Source organism: Callorhinus ursinus, unplaced genomic scaffold (genome assembly GCF_003265705.2).
Source record: "Callorhinus ursinus isolate GAN/ISIS: 27379988/994484 unplaced genomic scaffold, GSC_fseal_2.0 scaffold21, whole genome shotgun sequence".
In the NCBI taxonomy this organism is placed as follows: domain Eukaryota; kingdom Metazoa; phylum Chordata; class Mammalia; order Carnivora; family Otariidae; genus Callorhinus; species Callorhinus ursinus.
The window spans coordinates 10,129,413-10,143,442 of NW_027397083.1; the positions used below are offsets into that span (position 1 = coordinate 10,129,413).

General features: G+C 37.2%; 1 protein-coding gene across 5 annotated transcripts in view; it reads left to right on the forward strand.

The window, feature by feature from the left end:
• LRRC4C (leucine rich repeat containing 4C) overlaps nucleotides 1-14,030 on the forward strand; it is a 1,189,131-nt gene that overhangs the window by 994,209 nt on the left and 180,892 nt on the right. For all 5 annotated transcript variants that reach the window (XM_073904733.1, XM_073904737.1, XM_073904739.1 and 2 more), the window contains one exon: nucleotides 3,811-3,908. The gene's annotated coding sequence lies outside the window, so the exon portion shown is untranslated. The remainder of the gene's footprint in view (nucleotides 1-3,810; nucleotides 3,909-14,030) is intronic.

Genomic DNA, 14,030 nt, shown 5'->3' on the forward strand with positions numbered 1-14,030 from the left:
CCAGCCTGAAAATCCTCTGGCACTGAAAACACACAAAGTCTGGAAGCTGTTTATGAGACTGAGAAGGTGAGTCAATAGACCCTGTTCCAAGTTGGCAAGAAGGGATATAGTCCTAAACATCTAAAGCTCCATAATTCACATTAAGCCTCTCATTAATTTAAATGTTAATGTAAATTTAAAACATGTCATATTGATTTGGAACTATCTTTGTATGAATATTGCATAACTGAGCTTTCTAACAGCGGAATCCAAATGGACATCCCTTCACATGAACTTTAGATTAAGAAAAAAAGTGAAGCTTGCTGTTTTTCTCTCCCATTTTATTGTGTTAAATCATTTGTTTTAGTTACACGTTCTAGCTATGAGAAGCTATGAGAACTTCTGCCTTTGAGTGGAATTGATTTGGACAGTCCTGAGTAAAAAGATCAATTTCTGAATCTCTTCTTTCACAGTATCGCACATATAATTTCAAATATGTACAGAGATTGGTGTCTTTCCCATGTCACTGATGAGAAACTAAAAGTCTCTATGACCATGCTGGTGATTTCATTCTATTTTGTTAGTTTTCAGCCAGAATCTCCTTTCATTGGGATTTATGTGTCTTTACTTAAAAGGAAAGCACAATTTTCAAAGAATGTCTTATTATGCTAGGTTCACATAAAAGAAATTATGATGGTGATGATCATAATGATGATGAGAATGATAACTGGAAATTTTGTATATGCTTATTTACTCTGTGCTGGACCTTGATGCAAAGTCTTTTATGAAAAGTTCTCACATCAGGGCACCTGGGTGGCTCAGTTGGTTGAGCGTCTGACTTTTGGTTTTGGCTCAGGTCAAGATCTCAGGGTTGTGAAATGGAGCCCTGCATCTGACTCCATGCTATGCGGGGAGTCTGCTCAAGATTCTCTCCTTCTCCCTCTGCTTTCTCCCCTGCTTGTGTTCTCTCTCTCTATCTCAAATAAATAAATAAATAAATAATATTTTTAAACATCATTAAAAAAAGTTCTCACATAATCCCCAAAGCAGCACAGAGAGGGGGCTACTCTCATGACCCTGTTTTACAGATTAGGAGACTGTCCCATGGAAAGATTAAGCCTTTCCTAAAGTTCTACAAGTAGAAAGTGATGTTGCTTGCCCTAGGATTCAGGTTGGTCTGACCCCATGTCTTTCTCACAACCACTAAGTTCTTTGGGTCTTAAACCACACAATATGACTGACACATACAAGCCTTGAACAGTGAGTTTCTGTTCTTAAGAGATGCATATGAACATACAATTGAGAATTCGATTATACTATTGATAAGCTGGGTGGATGGGTGATATCTAGAAACCTGCTTGCTAATTCATGAACGCCTTTTATCTTAATTCTTTCAGCTAAGCACTGTGAAATTTGAACTAATTGGCTAGTGAAGCCCTTCCAGCCCCACATTCTATGAGTCTGTATAATATGATTCACTTTGGTCTGAACAACAAACCCTCTGGCTGGTTCTTCTCTTCACAGCCACCCACCACAATGCTTTTTTACACCCAATGCTTCTGCCCCTGCAGACAGCCCCACCTAGCTCAGTTCTCTGTACAAAGATAGGTACACAGTAAACATCCTGCTATTGACACATTTCTTTGAAACATGCTAAATATCAGGCAGGAAACTCAGGCTAGAAGATGGAAAAAGAAGCATTTTGTTTTCCTGAACATAGAAATGAAATACAAACATCATAGTCCTGGAGAGAAATCAGACAAGGCTTTCTGATTATATCAAAATTATATTAACCAGTGCATTCAGAAGCTCACATAAATATAGGCCTGATAGAACCTATTGAGATGGAATATTTACTGGTCTAGGTGTAGCTAACAAGCATTATAGCGTCAGGATATATGGGATGGTAAGAAGGAGGATTGTTCTGGTCTCACACAGATGTGCCAACTCTGCCACCTCTTACTTCTTTCTGGGCAACTGACTCATGCCTCAATTTCTTCACCTATAAAATAAGGATCATAATTCAAAATTTTCATAAGGTCATTATGAGGCTTATTCTGTAAAATAATGTAGTTTATCCCAGCGTCAGAAATATGGTAGAGGTTTAGATGAGTCTCCATTATTCTAATAATAACAAGAAAAATCTCACATGTTAGTTTTTAAATTATCCTTGTAAGTAATAATTTCAGCTACTGCTCAATTCTCAATTTTAGGAATTGTTTAGTTTTTGTAGGACAATGACATATGGAACACCAATTAGTTATGAATATTTCATCCAGAAACATTTTTCCCCCTTGGGAGATACCCAAGGTGGGCAGGGGGGAGGAAGTCATGATATAATGCCAAATTATGTAAGCTAGCTTACAAGTTGCCCACAGTTTTTCCAGTTTCTTCAGAATTCCAGATTCTTCCCCTCAACATTAGGATAGCAGATAGGTAGGTAGGTAGGTAGGTAGATAGATAGGTAAATAGATAGATAGATAGATAGATAGATAGATAGATAGATAGATAGATAGATAGATGTAGATAGATAGTGAACCACTGGTCATCAGGTGCCAAAGTATAATGAATCCTGTGAGTCAAAAATCAGACTTTACTCAGCTCTATGAGATACACAATTGATTTTTTCAAATTGATAGGTGAACTTGAAATTAATTGACTGCAGTCACCTTAGTATCATTTAACTATAAGTAACTAATTGTCCAGCAGAGATTGAATCCAGTAATTAGGTAATTTATTAAAATTCAGCCTTTTTCTAAGCATGATAGTTTTGCTACTGTAAATTCTTCCTAACCATTCTACCTATATCAAACAGCATCTTTAGAAGAGAAATTATCACAAAATTTGAAAGATGGAAGGGGCCTTGGGCGCCTGGGTGGCTCAGTTGGTTAAGTGACTGCCTTCGGCTCAGGTCATGATCCTGGAGTCCCGGGATCGAGTCCCACATCGGGCTTCCTGCTCGGCGGGGAGTCTGCTTCTCCCTCTGACTCTCTTCCCTCTCGTGCTTTCTATCTCTCATTCTCTCTCTCTCTCTGAAATAAATAAATAAAATCTTTAAAAAAAAAGAAGAAAAGAAAGATGGAAGGGGCCTCAGGAGCAACTTTGTACAAAGGCTTTAAGTTTTTATGTGGAGAGATTAAGACCCAATGAGGTTTGGACACTTGCCCAAATTCCCTGGTTAATTATGGCAGGGTTATTAATTGAATCCATTTCTGATTCTCAATCCAGTGTCTATATTTACTTACTTTCTTGTTGCTATATAAGACTGAGAAATCTGTAAATTACAGCGAATTTTTTATAGTTTTCTATGTCAATTTGGCTATTAGATTTGAAACAAAGTGACAATTATCTGTATAGTTTTGAACTCATGACAGAAGGATGAAGTAAGAACAAGAAGTCCCTCATATGTATGTTCAAAATGATATCTATAGATAACATCTTTTCCAATGAAATACACATGCTCATCTCAATAATACAATACAATGAACATTGACAACAGAAAGACTAGCAAATTTAGGATGGATATACTAAAGCAACTATATATATATATATATATATATATATATATATATATATATATACTTACATATATAGTTATATACATACACACACGTGTTATAGGTATGCAACTGTATATATATGTATATGATACATGCGTTATATACATATATATTATATATAGACCCATATATTCACATATATATATATGTATTTATGTTACATCAATTGATTCTATTGGGTGAGGTTGACAGGCAAGAATGTCTACCCTAAATTTGTTTTCATTCATATAGTATGATTTAAAAATATGATATTTGTGTTGTCTTACTCCAGGTGTAAAATAAACATCATCTGCTGAAATCCAGAACACTTCTTTAAATTCTTTGGGTTTTCTCAGGAAGATCGGGAACTGTTGGAGAAATTTTGATAAGGTAAGTTCCAAGCACTACTAATCTGTTCTCTTGGAGTTTCCATTCTAGCTGCCTAAGTTCAGAACAAAGTGAGGTTTAATAAGTCAAAAGAATAGGCAAATGGAGAGGTAGATGCCACTTTTATTAATGATGCAGTTAGTATCTAAGGATGCTGTTTCAGTGTATGACTAAAATAGTCTTCCTAACATTGAACCCCAGACTTAGATTCACCCATCCAGGCCTAGGGCAGCTGCAGGCTCCCCTGACACGGACATGGAAGCCTGACCATAAAGTTTCCAGTGTGGAGTAGCCAGCTCAAATGCATCTGTGAGCAGCCTGCTCTAAAGATACAGGTGACGAGAATGGGTTAAACTATAACTGACAAAGTCTTGCTCCTGAGTTCACCAATCAAATAAACAACTCTAATGACCAAGGAGAGGAGAGAGTAAATGGAATAAAAAGAGGCCAGGAGAAATACTATGGTGGGATTTTCTTCAGATGAAAAAATTTAGAAATAGGGAATAAATATTCTTTCTTCATACCACTGTATAGGAGCGACCTGCAAAAAAGAAGGGCCCGTTAGAGGTTGCCTCAGGATTTTCTTAACCTAGTAGCATAGTAAGAGAATTTCTCCTGGGTGAGAGAGGTAACCACAGCACCATGATTTCTCCTGCTTTAAGGAACTAGCCAGATTCAAGGCAGAATTGCTGCCAACTGTCTGTTAGAAGTCATGTCTTTTCAGAATCTCAATGGGCATGTTTTCTGTATTGTCATAAAGCAGATGACTCTATGGTAGACCGCTGGCATTTCTGATTTTAGCTAGTAAAGTAAAGCTCACTAGATAATTTTTAATTTTTTCAGGCATACTATTAAATTATTCTGCAAAGAAGGTGTGGAGGGAACAGTTTATCTAGGTAGTAAGTGAGCTTAGGTAGCTCCTCAGTGTACTTGTCTCAGTGGGAATGTGTAATGGTAATTTAATAAATCATCAATGTTACTTGGATTTATGTGTTGGAACTGTGTTGGTAAAAATAAAACCAAGGAAAGGGAACTTACAGAAAGGATAGAAAAAGAATCATAAGCATGAATATAAGAGTAAAATGATATACCTGGTGCAGAACTATGAACAAAGCCAACCATCTGCAGATAGTCTTGGTAGCAGGAACCACTTGATGCCTCTAGAATGAAGGAATGCTACGCTATTTCTTTTATATTTGTGTTTCTTCAGTTGGAATTCTAGATCATGCAAGAAAAAGTTCACTTTAATTTTGGTCATTTGATTTGGCCCAATTTTGGTGATAGCCCCTCCCCTTACCTATACTTGCTAAGGATTAGCAAAGGAAAAAACATAATGGATTAGGACAACTTTGTCTCCTATAATGGAAGGACAGTCATCAGGATTTACCATTACACCATGAATACATATCATAGGGAAGAATTAATCATCAAAAATGAGATAGGATATTATGAAGGAGGGGTTTTTATTTGATATTATTTAATACCACCTCCTAGTATAGATGGTATATCACCTTTTAACATGAGTAATCTACAAAAATGTATGGACTGCACTGACATTTAGAAAATTGATTATTAATGGGGTGCTGGGTGGCTCAGTATGTTGTGCATCCAACTCTTGGTTTTGGCTCTGGCTGTGGTCTTGAGGTCATGGGATCAAGCTCCGAGCCAGTATCCACACTCAGTGGGAAGCCTGCTTGAGATTCTCTCTCTCCCTCTGCCCCTCCCTGCCCCCCTCTCTCTAAAATGAATGAATAAATCTTTTTTTTTTAAAGTTGGTTATTACCAAAGGTCTCTTGGATATATCCTTAAAGAATATCAAGGGACTACTAAATTTAACACTCAAAACTTATACTTCTGCAAGTTATTATGTGAGCTGGAAAGTAAGATTAAATCTATAAAAGTTCTGATCCTATCTTGTATTCAGTTTGAAAGGAAGGGAGCATCCCTTGTTACCAGACCACACCAGAGAGTGTGGACTTCTGGTATTTAAAAGAGGAGCCTGGTTTCTTGCATCCATCCCATTCAAGTGTGGAATGGGAGCCCTTTTGATTTAAAATCTTCTGCTAGCTACATTTAACCAACCAACCAAACAGAAACAGTTCAGTGTTGTAATCTTGGTCAATGGGTATCTAAAACCATGCTTGAACTAATGAAACTGTAGAAGAGGGATGGGAAGGAAAATTTAGTCATTGAGAAAGTGATCTCAAGAAGGGACATGTAGAACAGCCCAAAGACATTTCTGTGCCTAAAGATTGGAAGTCAGGAAGTATGACCACAAATGCACATATTGAGGTATTTGTTTGGCATGTCCACTGTTGTCAGTGAGGTGTGAAACGGATGGAAATGGGACAAGTATGTAATCTGCTTTCAGCCCTCGATTTTGGAGCCATGGCTTCCTTCTGCTGGGATGCAGTCTAGATATCCAGCTATAATTAGATCCTAGGGAAAGTAAAACTCATTCAGTAAAGGGACTAGTCCCTCCAAACAAACAAACAAACAAAAATATCATACTGAAAGAGAGAAGAGAAATAGTAAGAAAAATAGGAAGACTGGGCCTTCCTGGGGAGGGGGGCAAACCTCAAAATCCTTCACAAAACAAAGACCTTGAAAGAGGGAAAAAGTGGTCCTAGGTCAATAGAGCTTCCTGTTCCAGAAAGAGACAAATGCAAATATTAAAATCTTCAAGGAGATCAGAAAATATAACCACACCTTTCATTAATGTGAGAGCTCTTCCCTTTCTGTTGTGTATAAACACTGGCATATAGATTTTTGTCCCACTTGGAATTTTTATCTTCATATGAACTAGCCCTATCAGCACTTAAGTCTATATCTGACTTCTCCTCACTAACAGAAAACTGAGAATTATTGCCTCCTATAAGGTGATTGAATGGACAGAACAACAGATTTTAACAAGTAAAGTTTCAAATAGCCTTGTCGGGTCTGTGATTCATATACAAAAAGTACACATCTATGTGGTTAAGTTGCAGTGACTGCTCCTTTATAATTGACATTTTTATTTAGGAACAAATAGAGTTCCACTTATTCCTGGAAACATATCTATAAATTAGATCCCCCAATGTCTAAAATGAGATACATAATTTCAAGTGAAACAATATTATTGCCTCAATCTAAAGAGAACTAAAAGGATATTTGCTATTATCACATCCATGGGAATTTTTTGATAAAAAAAATATATAACTTTTTCCGGTTTGGGTTGTCTCTGAAATGTGGCTGTATTGGTAGTGACTGCAATAGTTATTAGATCTGATTCACAGAATTCTTGGTAATAGAAAAAACATGCCCACATTCCCATGACTCAGGCCCTGGTTAACAAATCTTTACACCATAAATCTAATGTAGCCATACTCAGGGAATCTCAAGCCCTATGAGATGCCTTCTCCTTGGACTTTAAATTAAAAATAGAATTAAAACACCCAGTAGTGGCAAGAGTGTAGAGAAAGACCATTTTTATAAAATGCTATTGAGAGAATAACTTGGTATAATCCTTGCAGAGACCAATATGGCATGTTATCAAAAGTCTTTAAAACTCAGGCTGCTCCTGACCTAACATTTCCTTTTCTAAGATTTATCTTAAAGAAATTAGTGGACAGGGGTGCCTGGGTGGCTCAGTCGGTTAAGTGTCTAACTTCCGCTCAGGTCATAATCTCAGGGTCCTGGGATCAAGCCTCACATCGGGCTCCCTGCTTAGTGGGGAGTCTGCTTCTCCCTCTCCCTCTGCCTCTCCCTCCAGCTTGGGTTCTCTCTCTTTATCTCTCTCAAATAAATTAATAAAATCTTAAAAAAAAGAAATTAGTGACAAACGAATGAAGACATTGTATATGCACAATCATTGGAGCATTGTAAATATCAGAAACAACCTATATATCTGACAATTAAGTACTTGTAATGATATAATAAAGCACCACACAATCATTAGTGATGATGCCGTTGCTCTGAATGTATAGACATGGAAATATATTCACAGTACATTATTAATTTAAAAAATCTGATTATAGAAAATTATGTGTGATACCAGCATTTATATATTATGCATTTATATGTGTAGAAAATATCTGAGTCATGAGATTATGGCTTATTCTCTTTATATACCCTATTTTTCTAAAGAAGATATAAAGAGACATGTAAAACAAATTGAGAGAATAAAATAAATTGCAAACCAAGGGAAAAGATTTTCAAAGGATAAGAAATGACACTTTCCCACCATTAAAAGACATGTACACATACTATCTTTTTATAATCCATATTGTTTTCCCACCAGAAGGAAGCCTGAGCAGGAAGTGGATCTGTGGACCTGCCGTGTTTTCCTGGGAATGGGGCTGAGCTATGACTCCTATTGTCCTGGTCTATAACAGTGATAATCTCTTACCTGTTGTTATAAGGGCTGTGACCTCTAGCAATATGCTAAAAAGCAAGGGGAAGAGGGTTCAAAACTAATATAAACTATACCAGTTGATCATTTACAAAGAGGATGTAGATCATTGAGATAATTGGGACGAAGAGGCTTATGTCCCAATTATATGCACAGGATATCCTTCCTCCATCACTTTCACCTGCCATTTTATATCATGATGGTAACATAAGTAGACGGGGTAAATAGACTCCTCCAGAGCAGACCCATTCAACACCTCTTTGAGGGATTCCCCACCTCAAGAATGTAAGATATGTTGTAAGAAGAATGTAAGATATAATTCCCAGGGTCAGGGATTAAAAAAAAAAAAAAAACTTTGAAGATGGTTGAAAGGTGAAAGCAATAACACACAATATACCTGCTGCTCAGAAACAAAGTAAAACCAAGATTACCACTGGTATGCTAGGTGTTTGGGGCTTAGTGAAAGAAGGGCATGATTGGCAGAGGGACTACAGTGACAGACTCACAATTGTGCAATCCTGTAAAGTGCAGAAGAAAATGTTCAGGGAGGGTACCAAGGCATTGCTTTAGCCCTTGTATAACCAATGTCAAGTCTCTGGAAGCAATTAAATGCTCAAGTAAATGCCCTTCAGGTTAAGTCCCCTCCTCTTTCATCCAAGTAGTTGACCCTCCTCCTTCTCCTGGGATATTGGAACCACCACCACACTGAATTCATGGAACAGTTAGTATTCCTGAGGTGAAGAATGAGTCCTTTGTACCTAAGGCTAAGACAGGAGCACCCCAGTAGCTGTAGGTTCCCTGGAAATTGTTCTCCTAGCATTCTTGGATGTGTTGGTGCCATGAAAGGTTGGGAATCCCCCGAAGAGGTGTTGAATGGGTCTGCTCCGGAGGAGTCTACTTACCCCAGTCTACTTACGTTACCATCATGATAAAAAATGACAGGTGAAAATAATGGAGGAAGGACTTCCAGTGCATATAATTGGGACATAAGCCTCTTCGCCCCAATTATCTCAATGAATCTTCACAACACCCTCTCTACCTTCCTTCAAGGATAAAGAGAAGTTAAATAACTTGCTCAAGGCCATTCAAATAGAAAGGGAATGGGTATGGGATGAAAATCTAGGCCATGTGATTCCAACTGTAATCATTGGCAGCCCTTCTGACCCTTGTAGAACACATTATAATGTTTATGTATGATGACTGTTGTTTAAAGTAACAGTAGTCATTTGAAAAAACTGACATCAGATGTAACCAAGCAAGAGGTACACAGGACTCGGAATTTTTATTTTTCTGATCTTCTTAATAACAAAAAGAGGACAGTTGGTGAATTAGAACCCCATTGTTCTTCCTTAGTTTTCTTTTTTCACACAGCCATGATAAATAGCAAGATATGAATGAACTCCATAGCTTTAGAAGGCAAAGACCTCTGAAAGAATCTAGCATTATATTGCAGTGTTGTACCCGAAGGGGGAAAACCACACTCCTAAGTGCGCTGTATTTGGTAAGTGGTAACCACTTGGAAAACAGAGGTGAAGTGAAAATTACCTGCTAAGTCTCAGCCATTCCACAGCACATTTCAGCTGAGAATGCTTAAAAATAAAATACCCGAGAAGGCAAGCTATATGCAGTTCTATTTGTACGTGATCTTATTTTCTCCATGTGCGAGGAGAGATGTTCCTTCAAGGTTGTCACTGTCATCATTGAGCGCTCACTCACTCATTCAATAAATGTTTATGGAACATGAACATCATGCCAGGGAGCTGAGCACTGGGGTTACCCAGGTGAATCAATGTTCTCTTCTGTGGAGGGAAGCAAGGACAGACCCCAGGATCTTAATATCTTAATAGTATATATGGTAGCGATGAGAGGAACAGATGCACATTAACATAAAGATATATACGCTTGCCCACACGCACGCATATGCTATCTTGCCACACTGCAGGAGGGAAATATCAATCACACTGAAGATATTAACAGAATGTCTGGGTGGCTTCCACCTCAATCGCAGAAGATTTCATGGGTGAGTTGAGTTTCAAAAGTTTTGGAAAAAATGACAGAATAAAGTATTGTGGCACAGAATGTGGAGACATTTTCTATTTTGGCAGAGATCATTTCACAAAGAATCTGAGGAGTCCTCAGTATCATGAAGGAATATAGTTTGAATTAGAAGACAGCTCAGGTGAAACACCCAGGCAGGGATCAAATATCAGAATTGATATGTATGTTTTCCAGCATATTTCTAAGTGGTCTTAGAAACAAAATACCCGCTCCAGGTCCTTCCTTTGGAATCTAACGTCTTTGTATATGAGATGACATGCAATATTATACCTAATTCTAATAAATACAAGTAAACCCAAATCCTTTTTAAAGGCTTGGGCCTTAGATCAAACAGGGTTAAAGCCCCCTGCTTTGCAAATTACTTTTCAGACTTGAAAAAGTTATTTACTTCACTTGCCTTCAGGTCCTTTAGGAAAGGAAGGCTACTGTGAGTCAGTGCAGGCAAAGAACTTAGCACACTGTCTGGCACATAGTACTTGCTCAGTAAATATCAGCTAGGCTTATATCAATAATACCTCTTTACAGTTTTATTAAGACTATAACATGAAAATCTTGTGCACACTAACTGATGCACTATCATATGCAATTTGGTTTTGCTTCAGTAAAACGAGTGCATTGAGACATTGCCATATCCTAGAAATTGTGGCAAGCAATGTGGTACAGTGATGAATAGGGTAGAGCCCTACCCTACCAGGGCATCTGAGTCTACTTAGGCTCCATTTGCAGCAGACCACAATGGCTAACTGGAGGTCCTTATTTGTTCTTTATTTACCTATTAATTCCTAAGAAACTCAGGGATCTCTCTAGAATATTTTGGTCATCAGAAAACATTTCAAATGCCTCTAGCACAATGTACTACCGAAATGTACTACCGAAGCATTTTTGCACTTAAAAAAAATGTTCCAGTTAATTAAGTACTTTTACCTTCATTAATATATGATCTTCACAGTAGGCTTCAGGTAAGCCCAGGGCTAGAGGGGATGAGTGGAGGGGTGACGAGAGTTTTGGAGGAAACTGATAATTTAAGGACATAAATGACTTGCCCATGCTAACAGGACTAGTGAATAAGCAGGGGTTTCTTCAGCACTAGGTTGCCTCTGTATAGAATGAAGGAGTCCTCTGTTTTTCTTCAGAGCCCAGCTGGGGCCAGTTCTAAGGAAACATATGAGTTGATGGCACATACCCATGAAATTTTTACATTTTTTCAAGGTTAAATATAAGTCCCTGCCACTTCTGAGTTGTTATATAGCCATTAAGATCACACCTCTGCTCTTTTCCTTTCTTTCCTCTTTAGACAAAAATATTCTGTCCTGCAATGATAATAACTGGGATAAAATGTGGTGTAGCCATACAATAGAATATTATTTGGTACTAAAAAGGAATGAATACTAGTACATCCTATGACATGGATGAACCTTGGAAAACATGCTCAGTGAAAGAAACCAGACACAAAAGAATCACATAGGGTATGATTCCATTTCTACGAAATGTTGAATATGGTATGGATGTAGTTTCATATCAGTTTGAATACAGAATAAGCAAATCTGTAGAGATGGAAAGTAGATTAGTGGTTGCCTATGGTAGGGTGGAGAGGACGGGGAATGGCTACTAATTGGGTAGGGAGATTCTTTTTGAGATGGGAGAATATTCTAAAATGAGACTGTGGCATTGATTTATATGTTCAGATGAGTGAATTGCATGGGATGAGGATTGTATCTCAATACAACTGTTGAACAAATAATAACAAGGGGAATGCTCAAAATTATAACCATGCCATGTTTGCATGTGGCAAATATTTTACATACGTTCATTCTGTGTACCCAGTGAGCCCTCAAAACAACATTCTAAGCCTAGTTCTATTTTGTTCCCATTTTTTTTTAAATGAGCAAACTGGGAGAGAAAGTTAACCTTCCAATTTCCCACAGTTAGTAAATAACAGACTTAGGATTTGAACTTGGGAAGTCTAGCTTCAGAATTCTGCCCTCTTAATGACTTTGCTAGTCACATGCTATTGACAGCCTTCTTTACCCTTATAACTTGCGTTCTGGGCACCTGAAGGCAGGGACTGTTCCCAGATTTCTCCCTTGTATGTATTTGCATGTTTTCTTCCTTCCCTTTCATTTTCCCCATAAGTGAGGTATAATTGGTATACAATAAACTGGACCTTTTAAAGTGTACAATTTCCTAAGTTTTGACATCTATAACATTGTGAAACCATCACACATCAAGATAATCAATATGATCAGGATAATAAACTTATGTGTCATCCCCAAATGTTTCCCCATGCTCCCACATCCTCCTTCTGGTCTGACGCTCCTCCCTCCACTTGGTCCCAAGCCACTGCTGATCATTTTCTGCCACTTACAGATTCTGGAGTTTTATATAAAAGGAGTCTTACAATATATATTCTTTTTTGTTTTTCAGATTCTTTCACATAGCATAATTATTCTCATACTTCCTTGTTATTGTGTGCCTAAAATTCTATTTGTTTTCATTGCTGTATAGTACTCCACACAGGGAAATGCCACAGTTCTCTCTTATTCAGGCATTGATGTACATTTGGATTATTTCCAGCTTTTAGCTATTGCAGATAAAAAACACTGTGAATACTGGTGTACAAATCTTTGTAGGGACATAACCTTTCATTTATTTTGCATATACATATCTAGGAGTAGAATTGCTGGATCATACAGTAATCCAAACTCTTCCAAACTGGTTGTAACATTTCACATTCCCGCCAGCAGTGTATGAGAGTTCTAGTCCTTCCACATCCTTGCCAACACTTTTTGATCCTAGTCATTCTAGTAGGTGTGTAGTGGTATCTCATGGTAGTTATAATGTGCATTCCCCTAATCACTAATGATGTTGAACATCTTTTTAATGTGCTTTTTTGCCATCTATATGGCTTATAACTTATTCACTATCTTTCTTGTATGAGTTGTCTGCCTTACTATTAAGTTTTGTGAGCCCTTTATATATGTTGGTTATAAGTCTTTTATGAGATACATGATTTGCAAATATTTTCTTCCAGTCTGAAGCTTATCTTTTCCTTCTCTTAACAATGTCTTCCTAAGAGTTGAAGCTTTTAATTTTGATGAAGCCCAATTTATTATTTTTTTCTTTTATGGATTATGCATTTGGTATCATATCCAAAATATTTTCACCAAACCCAAGATCATAAAGCTTTTTCTCCTATGTTTTCTTCCATAAGTTTCATAATTTCACATTTTATAATTAGGTCTAATGTCCATTTTGAGTTAATGTTTATATATGGCATAAGTTCATAGCTTTGCATATGGACATCTAACTTTTCCAGCACTTTTTGTTGAAAAGACTATCCTTTCTCTACTGAATTATCTTTGTATCTTTATCAAAAATCATATACATATATGTGTGTGTGTATGTGTGTATGCATATTTATTACTTTCTCATAATCTTTGCTTATAAAAATCCCAGTTATCCTTCAAAGTCAAGTTTAGATGCCTCACACTCTAGAAAACCACCCCAAATTCTCTTACTTATTATACTTTGTATTCATGGTCAAGTGAAAAACAAAAACAAAAAAAATCCTGTATTAACAGTGATTATCTCCAGCTGTGGGATTTGAGATGATTTATATTTTGGCTAATATAGTTTGTCAGTATTATCTGAATTTTCTACCATCAGCATTTATACTT